This window comes from Fringilla coelebs (genome assembly GCF_963513975.1).
Source record: "Fringilla coelebs genome assembly, chromosome: 6".
In the NCBI taxonomy this organism is placed as follows: domain Eukaryota; kingdom Metazoa; phylum Chordata; class Aves; order Passeriformes; family Fringillidae; genus Fringilla; species Fringilla coelebs.
In genome coordinates, this window is record NC_140034.1 from 49,706,297 (window position 1) to 49,722,514 (window position 16,218).

The 16,218-nt window shown below is 37.6% G+C and overlaps 1 protein-coding gene across 1 annotated transcript in view; it reads left to right on the forward strand.

Moving 5' to 3' along the window:
• The first annotated feature begins 1,066 nt into the window (after positions 1 to 1,066).
• Positions 1,067 to 16,218, forward strand: part of SOX6 (SRY-box transcription factor 6) — a 259,381-nt gene continuing 244,229 nt past the window's right edge. The window contains exon 1 of the mRNA XM_084207918.1: positions 1,067 to 1,141. The gene's annotated coding sequence lies outside the window, so the exon portion shown is untranslated. The remainder of the gene's footprint in view (positions 1,142 to 16,218) is intronic.

Sequence of the window (16,218 nt, forward strand, 5' to 3'; positions counted from 1 at the left end):
ATTTAATAAAACAGCTATAGCAGAGTTCATGAGGAAAGCATTTCTGTTAGTGAATAGAGCTGTCACCTCTTATATTTTTCCAAGAGCATCCAAACCTCCAATTTACTGTTTTTCAGAGACATTTTCCCCCCCTTTCCTATTATTTTTGTAGCAGTATGCCTTAGTCATCCCTGCAACAAGTTTATTTTTCTTTTCCTCTTACCTCTGTCCACAATTAAAGCATGTCCCAAGGTCCATCACATATCTCCTAAAGACTAATTTCCTTAGGTGAGCATTTCCAGAATGCTCCACATTCCTATATGAGATATCTGAACTCTTTTACCAGGTTTGTTTTATAATATTTTTTACTCATTTCACAACAAAGCTGCCAGAGCTGTATTGAATTTTTTTGAAATGAATAACATATATATAATTTACTACTATTACATTTGAAAATAAAAATTATATATAATTTTTAGGTATCCGATCTTAAACTCTTCTGACCTCATTTGAACTCCCCTTTTTGGCTATTCTGGGCCTCTCTTATCTCATTTTTACTCCTGGCCACTCTTGCACTTGCTTTCTGACAACACAGATGGGTGGCCTTGCACAAACTGATAACTGTGGCAATTTCTCAGCACACTATTCACTAATAAAAGATGTTATTTTCAGAATTAGGCAGGCATGTGTCATACTTGCTGGCTGGCTGAAGATGAGAGGTCGAGCTGTGGCTTCCTGGGAGCCTGCAGTATGAGCCATTGGACTTTACAGCTCCCAGGTTGTTGATGCATTGTTTTACCAGCAACTAGGTTAAGTAATTAGAGTCTTTCAGAGAAAGGAAGTCTTGTTTTAAGCGTTAGTAAGCTTTTAGTTTTTAAGAGAATCTATTCTTAATTTTTCTCTTTAGCTTGCTATTTAGTTGTCATTTATTTGCTAGTCTATGTTTTGTTAATTTTGTATTACAATGAGCCGAGGAGTGTAGACTGCTTCATTCAGAATGGGAGCCCTGCAAAGGGTTAACCAGCAGAGAATTACAAATGAACTATCAGGAAAGTTGATTATTAATCCAGCAAGAGAGAAAATATCCTTCCAGTTAGCAAGAATTAGTACCTGAAGAGCTGATAATATTGTTCGGGCTGTCGGTGTGGAATGGCAAAACCAGGTAAGCTAATCATCTTCTCAAGGGAACAAACTCTTTTCTTTCTGCTTTTCATTATAAGAGAGTTTAGTTTTTAAAAGAATCTTTGTTATTTTACTTAAAGTATCAGCATGTGAAACAGCATATGTTGATCCTCAGTTTCCTCAAATGAATGAAAGAAATTAAGCTTGTGTTTAACTTTGGTCAGAAGATACATTTCGAAGCCATATTTCTGAGCAATGCAATGTATGTAGCTGTGAAATATCATTACAATTCTTTCCTGCTTTGCGGTTAAGGGTGAGAACTGATTACAAAACCTGAGGAGTCCTTTGCAATTGCAAACTAATATATTATGTAAGTCTGTCTTTAGTCATGCTTGGACATACTGTGGGGGTTTACAGGAACTTTTATATTGCAGAGCTCTTTCATTCAGTTATTAGATTTCAGTTTTCACACCGTAGGAATTATTTATTTAAGTTTGTTTTGATGTTGTGAACACATTTCTGTTAAGAGTTTTTGGTTTTGCTTTTTTTTTCGGTGGGGTTTCAAAAATCTATGATGTGGGGTTAGAAGAAAATGGATGTTTGGTAAACATACCACTGTGTTTATACAGAGAAATGCAAATGAAACCATTAGGTTAGTTGAATGCAATATTATAATTTTGGTAATTTTTTTGAAAAGCTCAAAGCCCTATCTTGGGAAAACTTTCAAATTTGTGCCCCTGATACTAATAAATAGGTATGATAAACATTTATGTTTTTCAATGTAGTCATTACTATTTAGCTTATTATAGGAGTCATGTAAAAGTGTTTAGATGATAGTCTTGTACTGTGGAAACTAGAAAGTCTGTGTTCAGCATTTGATAACTTTTCCTAGTTGTGTGCTGTTACTTCAATTACTAGCACTTTAAAAAGTCCTGATTTGCTTGTAGAATGAAATTCAGCACGTATACGATGTGACTGCAGTATCTGTCTTGGTGAAAAAGAGTCCAGATTTTAGCCTGTTATATATGAAATAGCCTGAAAGCTGTATGAAAGGGATTGTGGTGATACAAGAAGGAAAACACGGATAAAACCTAAAGTATTCCAAATTTGAAGGCTGAGCCCCTGTAGCAGTTTAGTTCTACAGGGTAACTTTTCACGAGCCATAGAGAAAGGAAGACGAGAGCTTTTAATTTTGGGAATGGGAATAAGATATGGCCTCGGGCAAAGGAGAAAGAGAAAGGAAGAAGAGGCAGTGGGGAAAGTGAAAGGGAGAAGTGGCGTTTGTCTGACAGCGTCATTGTATCGCGTGTGACTTTGGCCTCGTCGAGCACAGGGACAGCTGGTGACCAAGTCCTCTGAAGGGCGTCTCACCACCTTAGAGTAAACTAAAGCCCTAGAATTTGCTGATGATTGAGCTGTCAGGGCAACAAATGGTGGCATTTTGGGAGCCATGCTAAATGTTCAGAAAAACATAGAAGCAAATAACTTCCGGAGGCACATTTTAGCTGAGTATTTTAAGGAAGAACGGGGACAACGTAAATAAGCTGCATTTTCTGAGTTTGATCACCGGCATCTAGGAAATATATAAAGAGCAAGAAACCCAATGATGAAAAAATTATCAGACAGGAAATGATATACGTAGAAAAAACAGGATTGTAATTAGTGGAGGAAAGTAAGAAACTGATTAGAGAAATGAAATTTCCCAGATGTTTAAGGAAAAAATGAAAGTTAAATTAGATAAGCTCTTTTAACTAGTATTGGAGAGGAGTGCTTCCTTCAGAATGGGAGAGCTAAACTTAAAATTAGAAAAGAGCTGGCAACTTGAGTTTAGCTCAACTGTTTTCCTGCACGAGTGACTCTTAGGAATGCTCTGCTTGGAACATCATCAGGAACAACTAGTGTCGAGCTGTTGGGGAAAAAGTAAAACACAAAATGAAACTCTCTGTATGCTTATTTGGAATGATTTAGGTGATTATATTACTTATGTGTGTACTAACCCACAAATTAGACAAATTGGTTGGATTTTGAAGTAGTACTTCAGGATTTATTGTATTTCATGTATATATGTAGTTGACACTTGAGCTCTAGCACTGTTCAACTGGTTCATTTTAAAATTAATTGTAAGCATTAGCTTATTGACAGAATCCTAAATCATCAAACACTACCTGGAAATGAACAGAAACAGTCTTGATCGCCCTCAGCTATAAACCAGTGTAAATTGGCTGTTATTTTAATTATTATTATTTATATCAACTGGGATAAAAGTAATGTTCTTAAGCAAAAGATAGAAACAAAAGATATCAAGCAGAAACTGGGGTTTTTGTGTCCATTCCAGTGACTTGTTTCGACAACACAATAGTGTAACCTGGGAAAAATGTCCCCCTACAAGGCAGTTTAGCTGGCACCACTGCTTTTGTGCCAGTTCCTGTTCTCAGTTGTGTATTACAGGAAAAAAAGAGGAGAAAAAAAACCCTACAAAAAAAGTTAGACGTGTCTGGAATAGGTTGATAAGAACATCATCTGATTTACTGGAACTAGTTTGACTGAGCAGGGTGTTCATGTTAAGTAAAATTGTATTTTCTTCAACGCAGACTGTGTAGATCCCAGCCTGTTTAAAGGCTTAATGTCAAGGAGAGATGGAGCTCCAGAGGTCTCTGACTAACTAGGCACACATCTGGAAACACAGCTGCACTCAGGGAAGGCTGCAGAAGCAGTTAGCCTGCAGCAAGCCAGCCATTCTTGCCACTGCATGGTTGGTGCAGTAAGCTGGGATGGTGCAGAGGGTGGAGCATAAATATCTATATGTTGCGTGATTCTCTACTTTATAAAAACCTGATAGGAGATGGAAAGAAGCTTGTCTACACAAACAGATGGCCAAAGCAAAGTTTGGGCCAGGTTATTTTTGTTTCTTGAACCACACCTTGTCTGTGGTGACAGTGCTGGAGAGAGAATGTGTTTCAGGTCATTAGGAGCTCAGTGAAGCTATATGGATAACACTGAGGTGTTTTATAAGAGTCAGTGTAAAGCTGCATAGTTCAAGGAAGCTCATGTCTTATTAGCTATGGCTAAGGTCAGTTATCCACACAATGAGGGGGAAAGTCTTTCATAAACAAGTAGATAAATATGGTGCAGGTGGTGCTTAGCCTTGCTTCAGGCTGTAATGTTACCAAAAGAGCTCAAGAACAACTCCAGCTTTTACTGAGTCCTTATGAAGCATCAGCAGCATAGAGTGGTCAAGATATAATATTATGTAAAAGTTGTGTCATGGAAAAAAGACAAATTCAGGGCATTTTCATGGCTTTGCATACAGGTGTCTCTCTCCACAAGGTACTAAAGAGAGAATGTAGAATCACAGAACTCTCCTAGAAGAAAATAAATCGTAAAATGCTAGGGCTGAAAAAACAAATTGAACTAACCTAATCTAAATATCAGAATAAAACAGGCCTAGTGTCTTGTGGGTTTTGCTTTCTGCAAACTCTGTAATGTTCCATGTGTTTCAAAAGAGCTGTTTAGATACATAGGTGTTTATTAGCACTTGTCTGATAACAGAGAAAAATCATATAAGATTTCATTTTGCCTTTGGGGATATCATTTTTGCTGTCTTTTGGAAAGTAATTATATTTTAAACAGCTGCAAAAAGAGAAGAGCTTAAAGAGTTAATTGAATCACATGCTGCTAAAGGAAAACATTTTCTTTCCTTTTTTTTTTCCTCATCTGAAGTAGGAGTTACATGTGTTCCTTATTACACCCAGCATAGTCCAGTAGTTTTTTAAAAAGACATACTCATGAAGCAGTGTATTCTCAAAGACACATTATTTTCAGCTACTAAATCCTGGAGCAATCCAACAGGTGTCATTTTTCACCTTCTGACTAGAGTTCTGTGGCTGTAGTGGATGATAGCACATAACATCCATAGAACTGTAAAATGTAATCCCCTGTCTTTACTACACAGGTTTTGGGTGCAATTTTACAGATGCCAGAGGAAAATCTGCTGGCATTTCTTTCCAAGTCCAAATCAGGGCTGGTGTAGTTATTAATTATTCTGTGGTCCTTAGGCCAAATGTTTTAATGGTAGTAAAAAAAAAAAAACAAAAACACACAAGAACAAGCAACCAAGACAAAACCCACAGCAAATTTACTTCAACTGTAATCACCCAGGTTTGTGAGAGCCAAAGGACAGCAGACTGTTTTCCCACAAATGGGTCTCTTTACAGACCTTACTGAGGAGGTTGTGATGTGCAGGTGTTCAGTGTTGGAGGGCAAACAGGGGTGTTCAGAACAAAGTGGAGATTTTTCCGGGCACTTTCTGCTTCAGTAGGTCAAGCAAGGAAACTCTGTGGTGCTGGGAGAAGGCCAAAGCTGGGTGCTTCAGCTGCACATCCTTTTGGCCTTTCTGCCTCTGAACAGGAATGGATAAAGTAAAAAATATCCAACAGTTTGTCTGCTGTCTCATAGTTTATGCTCATGTGCAAGTTTCCTGGCATTTTACATGTGTTTAAACCTCAGGGAGCGTTGCAGTAGCCAGATCCTAATTGTTCATGCTCTTTATTTTTCAGAGCAAAGTTTTCATCAGGATTGTGCTTGTCTAGTTTCAATTGAAAGAATTGTTCCACCTCCATATTAACTTGGATTTTAAAAAGCCACATGTACAAGCATACACCCCACTTTTTGCATGAAAAATGTGAGCTAAATATCAAATGTCCTTGTTTTGCTCTACCAGGGTGGGCTTTTAGCATTTATTGAGGTAATGCATATGGTTTATACTGAATCTCTCTTGTCTGTGATTTTTCAATACACTGCTTTTCCCTTGGAAAAATAATTTTTAGGAGGCTGTTGGTTCGTCCTTCTACTTTTCCCATCAGCTGTAGTCTGTTTAACACTATCACCACCTTAGAGAGCACAGTGCTGAGGGCAAACAAAGCAGCTGCTGGTGACCCCGTGACAACTGTCTGGTAAACCTGATTACTAACCTAGAGCGTTGTTTAATCTAAAGGCCAAATAGAACCCTGCAGGAGAGAAACATTGTTTTGTTCTAAATGCCTATTAGGAAGGGAGCTGCTGTGTTATAAGCAGCAGAATAATAAGCCTCCCTGGCTTGTCGGGGTTCAGATCTAGGCATTCAGTGCATACTTGCCTGGACTTCCTATTGCAAAGAAAGAGCTAAGTTTTGGAATTGATGGCGAAGTCAACTGAACAATAATCAGTAATAGCAGCTTTGTGTTTCAGGGAGGATCAGAGTCTGCTTTGAGCTGTACTGATATAGTTCTAAAGATAGTATATGGACTTCATTAGGGTTATTCTCTTCTGCACCCTACAGCTGTGACATGAAATCCAGAGTTACTGGGTCCTCTGTCTCCTGCTATTGGCTGTTTTTTCCTTTTTCTTTTGTTTTCTTTCAAAAAAAAAAAAAAAAAAAAGAAAGGAATAAAAGTGACTACTTAATCTACCAGTATCACTAATAATTTCTGCATTGTATGAGAAATGGCACTTTCCCATTTTCCTAAAACTGAAGTTTTGGGTAAAGTAGGAATAAATGAGAAAGAATAGGAATAGAATTAGGAATAAATTAGAAAGAAAGCTGGATGCCAGCAAATAAATTATTGAGCCTTTTTATAAATGTTTTTTTCCCCCTATCATACCATTCATTATCCTTTAAGGGTATAATCAACATGCCCTAGGTCACAGATGATCATATAAGTTGTAGAAATTTTAATTTATCAAGGGTGATCTTCTGATTTTACTTCCTTAGCTCCAGCAGTGAAGCAACCATTTTAGTATAAAAAATGTGCTAGAATGGTAAAATACATCTTCAAAAATTATTAGAACTACACAAAATGTGTTGACTGATACCAACCAAATCTAGAGAGACTGAATCATACAGTGGCAATTGAAAGAAAAAAATATTTGTTGTTAAAAAAATATATTGCTTTGTGGATCTGCAATATTGTTTTTAGAACCAGAGTGGGAAGAGATCCCTGCTTCAGAAAATTTGTGAGCAAGCACTATATCAATTACTGTAGTTCTCACTGCTAACAATTAGCATAGTGAATTCCATCCATATTATGTATAGGTGTGTCAGTCTAAACAACATATAATTATATGCAGGGTAGAGAACTTTTACCTCCATATTTATGTATCTGTGTACATAAGCATGCACACAAATAAATACACACATGGATACAAGTCCATTTCATCCATTATTTGTATGCATTCTACACATGCAAATACATAGGTGAGCATATATGTGCATCTAATGGTCAGGAATGTATATGTGCACAGTAATGCCCTATGTGATTTTCATACTAATGTTTGGCACAAAGCTTCATACTTCCTTAAAAATGCTGTCTTCCATATAATTCTACTTTCAGAGGTGACAATCTATAATTTAGAGAACTAATATACTATCAGCAAAAATTATTGAGAATTACTTGATAATATCAGGAGTACTTGTGAGTGCTGATGATTCTTTCAGGCAGTTTTATTTGTGTTATGCATGGGTCAGTTTTAGCATGGCAATGAGCCTGTGGCCATCCCTGTGTTCTACCTTGCACTTGCAGGATTTCTATTATTAAACAAATATAGAATTGGACATTGCACATGTTTAATTATTAGCTAAGATATTATTAAAGTTGTGTTTAGGGATTATAGAGATACTATTGATATTTTTGCCAATTTAAAAAAATTCTTTTTAATTTTTTTTTTTAAGAAAGATTTCAGGAGAAAAATCTTTAAAAGTACCTTTCTGGCAATATCTGTGGCAGTCTATAAAGGGCTTGTGTCTCCTAATTGATATAGTTGTCTGGAACATAATTTCTTTTCTCATTGTTTCTGTTACTATCTTCTGTAGAATACCATCATCTTCTAATATGATATTATATTGTGAAACTGAAAATTAACCTAATCAAAATAGCTTTCAGATGCTTAATTAGATTTTTTTGTGTTTGCTGGAAAATGGGGTTTTTTAATAGCTTTGTTTCTTACAAGATTAAGCAAGTATTAATTCTGTTTTCTAGTAATCATCCTGCTTAGCTGATCAGACTTCTTTAATTATAAGAGGTGTTTATCACTTTTCTGTCCCATAAAAGATAATAAGGTACATGTACTTTACAGCTTGAACCCATATGAAATGTTTTCTTTTATCCCTGAAGTCAATGGACAAGTGATTAACCCCAAAAGTTGCACCAATAGTTTTTAATAACATTACCACTGATGGCTTTAGTTTAATGATAAGATAATTTAGGGATTTTTTTACATACAATTTAAGAAAGCACTGGTTCTCATTACATGATGAGGAGTTTTTGTGGAATTGCTGGAATTTGTGTGTGATTGGTAGAGATTGGCTATTGGCCTGAGAGTATCAGTGTTGAACTACTGTACAGTTGTGTTCTGTGGTGACCTGAGAATTGTGGACTAGTAATAGGGTGCCAAAAACAAGTGGGCTTTGTTCCATTTTGGTTTCAACAGATTTATACCCACCTAAAACCTTTTTTTGAAAACTGTCAGTCATTTACTCTTCCTGCCAGGTGGTTGTGGACTCACTGGTAATGTTTTGCTGGCTCTATCATTTCAGTTTGTAGATAATCTTTCCTTTTTTCTCTTCAGTTCTATTTAATACCATTGTCATGGCTGAAGACACAAGTCTCTCTCAAGTCCATGGAGTGGTATTAATTTAATTTCATGAAACCTCATAAAGACCATTAAGCTTCATACAGGCGTCTGCACTTTACTTACAACTTAGACATCAGATTACAAGGTCAGGCATGTAATTTTCATAATTTAGAAATCATACTGGATCAAGACTTTCAATACATTGGTTTTTTGCCTTATGACTTTGGATAGTGCCAATTTTTCTCTCCATTACAAACGTGGCATAGCTACCCAACCTTTGTTATCCTATTATTCTGGTTTATAGGTTGATAACCATTCTGTGAGCTATGAGGTGTGGACCTGCCCCTGCTGCATTCCCTGAACTAAAGAGAAAAAGAAAAACAAGAAAGAAAGGAGAAAAGAACCCCCCCTCCACTAACCATTAAATTGTAGGGTGATCTGGAGATAAAAGCAGAATCTCTTTTTTGCTTTTCAAATATTTGCTTGGCCTTCAAAAGGTATTTGCCTTTTGTGTTTACATTGGATTTATTTTTTTGGCCTACATGCAGAAAGAGAATGATACATTAAAGAATAATGGACAATAGTGAGCAAAATGCTCTCAGTTTTCATATCTAGACTGTGTTTTCTACTTTAAGTTTATTTTTTTAATCTTGTCTACTTCTATTTAAATGGAAACTGCTGAGTATTGTAAAGGGCTGTAAATGTGAAAGTATCAGATGAAGTACAGTACAAGAAGATTATCTACAGGTTGGCAGGCAGGCAGTAATGAAAGTTGGCAAAATGCCATTTTTTTTCTATGAACCTTTGGGACCTCAAGTTATTCCTGTGTGTGGCAGAACAATGTAAGGCTTCAAAAGCCAGTGATCTGTCACTTGCAGGAGTGCTTTCTGCTGTTCCTGAGAGAGACAGGTGAGGTTTGTCTTTGTAAAGTTGTATAAGTCTTCACCAAGGCAAAAGGAAAGATGCTTTCTTTGGCTGAGAGTTGATGTCTGTGTCATATCCTCTTCAATTCTTTCCCTCTGGATAGCATTAGAGCTTCCTTGGAACCTGCATTGTCCCTTGTGGATTTACTTTCATTGGAAGAGCAGAGTTTAAGCAAGTTTGTATAAAAATATAATATAGTTTAAAACCCCACACTCAAGGGAGGCACCACATTGTGACAATTGCCCGTTCCAAGTTTATCTTTTTTGTTGCTCAAGTCAGTCCCTTTGTTGTTTTACACATAACTACTGCATCATCAAAAGCTTGTGATTTTGTTGGAGTGAAGTCATGAGATGGAGATATTTCCCATACCTTCTTACGGTAATATTTAGTATTTTTGATGCTCCTAACTTAAAAACAAACATGACCCAATGATTTATTTGAAGCATCTTGATTAACGTGCTTTGAAAACAGGGGCATTTATAATAGATAAAAATATATTTCACCACATGTATGTCATAAAGCTCTTAGTATGTTACAGTTTGTGAAAATTACAGTCAGTTAATAATGTGTCAGCTCCCCACTGTGTGCTTGGTAGGATACTGAATGGGTGTTACAAGATTTATTTGCTGGATTTTGCAGGTTTTCTGTAGCGTGTCAGATGCCTTGCTGATTGCTTGGTGAAGCCTAGAGCATGAGCTCCCTCCTGCAATGTTTGCTTTAAGTCAATCTACATTTGCTTAAAAGTATGACAGGATTGAAATCAGATCACCTCCTTGGAACTTTCCTCAAAGCCTAGATACTCTTAAGTGAGACTATTGTGTGTAATTTAGATGCACACTTATGTGGGAATCACAATTTACTTCATTGCTCTTAGAATTACAGGGAATGGATCGCTAATAAAATGTGTATTGTAGTGTTGCTAAAGTGATAATAATATTGCAAATAATTCCTACACTACTCTGGGATTTTGAAAGGGGGATAGGGAATTACTTCTTTATTGACTTTGTTCATGATGTAATTACAAGGATTCTCTCTCATTTTAAAGCTTTCTTTCTTGTGTATTTCCTTCACCAGTTCATGTCTTGTAATTCTTTCATTCATAGGGGCAATTTCTTGGCCTTATTGATACGGTATTATTTTACACCTAAAATCTTAGAAAGTGGAAATGCTCAGTTAAGTTTTGAGTTCTGCTATCTTTCTGATGATTTTTTTTTTCCTTGCTGGAGCATTTCTGTTTCAATGTTTCCATTCATGTCCTGCAGAGCGGGCAACCTTCAAGTTTAGTTAGAAGGTGCAGAAATACCTGTTTTCAAAAAATATAAAATCCTGAAGACAATTGATGACTGGGATTAAAATCATAGGATGGCAGGCAATTTGGGCAATGCATAGGTGGTTTCTGTGGTGTTCCATTGAACTGCCATATAGAATGTTATATCAGGATAACATGATGGGTAAATTTCTGTGTGAGTTCAAGAGCATCAAGCACCAACTTGTATAGCAATTGGCTTTAATAGGCAAAAAGAAAATCAAAGGGAGTTTAGAAAAAGAGAAATTGTGTGAGCTGATTTAGGATTTGAGGCTCTTGTCTGATGCTAATAAAGTTTTCTGATGTCATTCTTTTTGTAGCTATAATGTACACTACAGAAATAATTTGTATAATGTGTGCTTGCGTGTTCTATCTTGAATGAGGTATATGTTTATAATTTCTGGCTTTCAGATTTAAATCTGTGAACACAGCAAGAGCTCAATGAGTTCTGATAATAATAGTCCTATAATGCAGAGAGCCTGAGAACTTCCTTGCAAATCGAAGGAGTCATTCATTTCACAAAAGTGGTAGAGAAAGAAAGTTGCCAGAGTTGCAAAGAATCATTTCTGCAAGGGTCACACAGAATAGATTAGACCATAATCAAAATATTTTTGGGACATCTTACGATTTTGAGAGAGGTAGTTGAAAAGGAGCTTTGAGAATGGGTGTTTTGAGAAGTATATTTCAGCTCTACCACTTTGACCATGTGCCCTAAACCCATGCAGATTAAGAAATATAGGCTTTAATTCCATGTCTGGTTTCTACTGAGACCATATATCAGGGGAGTAAGGCTCTTTTCCAGGTAATTATTGCGGGACTTATGACCCTTTTCCTTCTGTTTCTCTTTCCCATTTTGTGTGTAACTATGTATGCAAAGTAGCAATGGTATAAGTTTCTAGAATTAATATGGAACAAAAATTTATGTTTTAAACTTTATCTTTTTATTTCCAACTTCTCCAAACTTTCTTCTTCATTTAAAATTTACCTTTCTTCCCTGCCTTGTAAAAACATATTTATTTTGTGTTGGTTTATTTGGAAATATTAGAGCACTGTGGGCAGAGTTTATGGGGATATCATGTAGAGTGTTTCTTGCATGCAGAATGAAATGGGAATTTTCTTTCTGTTTTGTACTTTCCCATTTTTAATATATTTAGTTGTAATTGCATTTCATTGTGGAAGGTGTTTTGCACCAACAGGCTGGACTGGTATACACTGCTGGGGCACCTTCAGGGGGCCCTGTGGTTCTGCAGAGTCTTACAAGCTGATAGCATATTTCTATCTTTCCATCTCAAAACTTGGGATGTTTGAAATACTAAGTTTGCATCTCACTGTTTTCATAAACTTTCTGGCAAATCTAGAGGAGGCATTCCCAAAATTTTCTCATAGTATATTACCATGCTGGAATAATTCCTGTTCAACCTTTCAGTTGGTCTCAGGTGACAACTTTCTGGTAGGTGCTGGGCAGACATTTGGTCCATCAGGCACCTTAATCTGTCTTTCACTGGTTTAAGATTAACCTGGTCTCTGGGCTTGTTTTAAAGTGCCTCCATCCCTCCTTTCCTCTCCATGCCCCAAAACTCAGTGCCTAGCACAGGCACCTGGGTGAGCCACAGGCATCTCTTGAGCCTGTTATTAACCATTCAGAAGGAGGATGAGTGGGAAGCACTCCACAGCCTTGGGTGCCCTTTAGGAAGGTCTGGTGCCAAGGCTGTTGGAGCTGGTGGTGTCTGCAGTGGGAATCAGGGGGAAAGTGTGCACCCATTCCCACTGGTGATCCACAGGGTCTGCCTCATAAAGCTGCACCTTAAAATATCTTGAGTGAAATCCTGATTCTGCTGAAGTTGCTGGGTACTTAGGCATTAATTTTATATCAGCAAGGATTTCACCAGTATTTTTATTTTGCAGCTGTAGGGGGGGGGAAGCCTGAACCAAGATGAATGTGACTTCATGTTGTGAACTAAATTCTCTGCTAGTTTCATCTTTGCCTTCCTCCCATCTGAATAACTGTAAATGATGTTCTCTGTTAATAAGTGTGTACTTTGTCTAAATTGCATTTATTTTTTTTTGACATATATACCATTTTACTATTAATCATCCCCTTCTGCTCTTTACTGTACAAAGACACTGTTGTGCTGATGGAACATATTTAATCTTTGGTATGTTGTATTTTATTTCTATTGTTGCTTTCCCATTTCTTTATGGAAAATCTTTCTTTATTGACTCTTAAATCATGGGTTAAGCCCTTATTGAAAACACGTTCTGTACGTACTTCTTGTGAGTGAAAGAAGTTCTTTTGAGGTTATAGGCTAGGCTTGTACAAATACTTCACTATACAGTAAAAATTCAGAGGTCTCCTATATGTTATCTAAAGCTAGAAATATACCCATTTACTCAGCAGCACATCATAAAAGAGATGCATACTATGCTCATGTCTGTCAGTGCCTTAAGTCATCACTCCACAGCCTTTTTTAAATTCTCTTTTTATTGAAACCAAGAAACAAAGCAAAGACCAAAAAAAAGCAAAACCAACATCAATTACATGTCAACATGACATCAAACAGCATAATATATCAGAAAAATAAATGTATGATCTGGTGACTCAATGATTTCTGTCCATGTGGCATTTACAGAGAGGTAAAGAAAAGGCAAATAGCTGCACATCTGTATTGGGAAAAATGTCCAGTATAAAACTGGCCATCGTGACAGCATCAGAAAGCTCTCAGCTGAGATTACTTGGAAATAAATAACACACAGAAGTGGAAGAGAGGTTCCAACAGTCTTGCTCTTACATACATTTAGAGTTTTGTGCAATGAGCGTTGTGCAGGTATAAATCTTTGTATAAAAACATTACTTTAAGGATGGAGATATTCTGCTTGCTGATGCTAGATCCAGATTTGTAGTTGGATGTGTAGTACAGCTGCATGAAGAGTGATGCAAAAATGCAATGAGGAAAAAAAATCTCTGAAAATAAATGTGACTATCTGGTGAAACTATTAAAATGGATACTGACTCCAAGCCTATTTGTATATTTGCTGAAAGACATATGAAAAAGCCTCTTTGTATAAGTGCTAAACACATGAAAACCACCGAGAATCGGTTAAGCCCCTAAAATAATAATCTGGGAATTCCATTCACTATTATAGCAAAGGGCATCATAACTTTATGGTAAGTAGGGAAGGGTAGGAGAGAGGTGAGACAGTGGGGGTGGGAACTAGAGAAAGAAAACCCAGAAAGCTCCAGAATCAAACACAGCCTCTGTTATTTGAATTTGTTTTTCGTTTTCAATGGAGTGATAACTGGAACAGTTCAGCCTGAACTGCCTCGCTCGACACTCCCCGTTCTAAGGAACTTGGATGTGTTTCACAGCTTACATCTGGACAACAGGGCACAGGGAAAAAAACCCTCAAGGATGGATCACATTCTCTTTGCACAGTTAGGGCTTGAATACAATATATAATCAATGTATGGATGAAGAAAGATATGTACACGTAGACACATACATTTATGTATCTACACACACGTGTTCATGTGTGTATAAATCCAGATTCACAAGGGACTTCTCATTTAGTTCTTAGGCTCAGTTCACAGATCTATGTTCTGTGTCTTCAGAGTCAAAAGAAGTTATATTCTGGAATTTATTTATCTTTTTTTTTCTTTTTTTTTTTTTTTTCCCAGGCGGACTATTTATTCAGTGCTATCTGAGATCTCTTTTTGTTAATCTTATTACAAGTACAGCTGTAGGCCTCAAAGGAGGTGATAAGTGACCCATTGGACCTGGAAATGGTGCTTTCTGTGAGAGCAGGGAATACATAATGAACCCCTTATCTTATCTTTTAGATCAGCGATAACTTCAGTGAGACCACTTGGTCAATATTGTACATCTCACTCTACGGTCTTCCCAAAGCACTGACAAAATTGTGCCCAGGGCATGCAACTTGGCCTCTTGGATAGCAGAGCATAGTGCAGCACAGAGCCTGTAGGGAGAAGCAGCTCCTGTGGGAAAAATAGCAGCTCATGGAAACCTCAAAGGAAATTTAAGAAGGGATGGTGCGAGTGTGCGCGCGTGTGAGTTGAAGTCTGAAGGCAGAGAACTATGAGGGCTATGTGGAACATTTCCTGGAACTTACTGCTCATAAACATGGCAGGATTGTCAGCCCTGCAGTGTCCATCCCTTCCCTCTGGGCCGCTGCCAGTGCCCCTGTGCCCGGTGTGCTGCATCCCAGCCCCAGGGTGGGAACTCCTCACGCGTCCTCCTGCTGCTGCTCTAGCGCTCTCCCACCCCACGTCCTCCTCAGCTGAGGAAGGACTTTTCAGTCTCCCAGATGCTGGGATGTCAAAGTCCAGTGGACAAGGATAACTCCATTTCTGTTGTTCCATTTTGTAGCTCCATTTCCGTTGCTTCATTTTGTCCTTCAGGTTGCTAAAGGCAGGGAGTGTGAGCTATCTTAGTCTTTTATTTGTACGCTCATTTGTTTTGAGTGAGCTAACAGTAAACTACCAACTGTCATATCCCAAAATTTATTAAAATCACATGTAGAGAATACAACTGCAGCTAACAACCAATTCCTTTGTTTCCCTGCTCTATTATGATTTCATTGTAAAATTTATTTTTCAAAATTGGGCTCCTTCCATTCTCCTACACAGAAAATCCCCGCTGCCACTGAAACACTTGGGCATATGATATGTCCCATCTTAAAACCTTTACAGGCAGCGGGCATCTCCTCATTTGCCTCTTCTAGACATAGATAAGTCCCTCTCTGTAGTCAGCACAAGTGAAATGCTGCCTTTTCTAGAGCAGTTTGGAGCACTGATGTAGAGACGTTGTTCCAAAGGAATGCATAGAAGCATCATCACAACCTGTAAGGGCCGACCCATCCTGGAGGAGAGACAGAACTTCCAACTTTAACACTTCCTTCCAAACTACTCCAAAATCTCTTTAGCATGAAAGTGTCTCTCTCGGAAGCATAAAAGATTTAGTTCTTTTGCTCCAGGCAGGACTTTTAAACCTAATACTTATATAAGTAAACTGTCCCCTCTAGTTCTCACATTAACTTATAATGCCACACTGGCAGGCTCGTTGGTTATATTCTGGGTGTGTGAAACAGGCAGCTGCTGGAGATGGGCTGGCAGGCTAACACTGCTGAGGTAACATTAGCAGCAGGATGGATTTTGGTTTTGCCTGCTGCCTTAAGGGAAATTCCTGAAAATGTTTCTCTTATGTATTTACTGCATGTAGTCCGTTTTTCACATGTTTGGGTATCAGTGTGATATTTCTGCA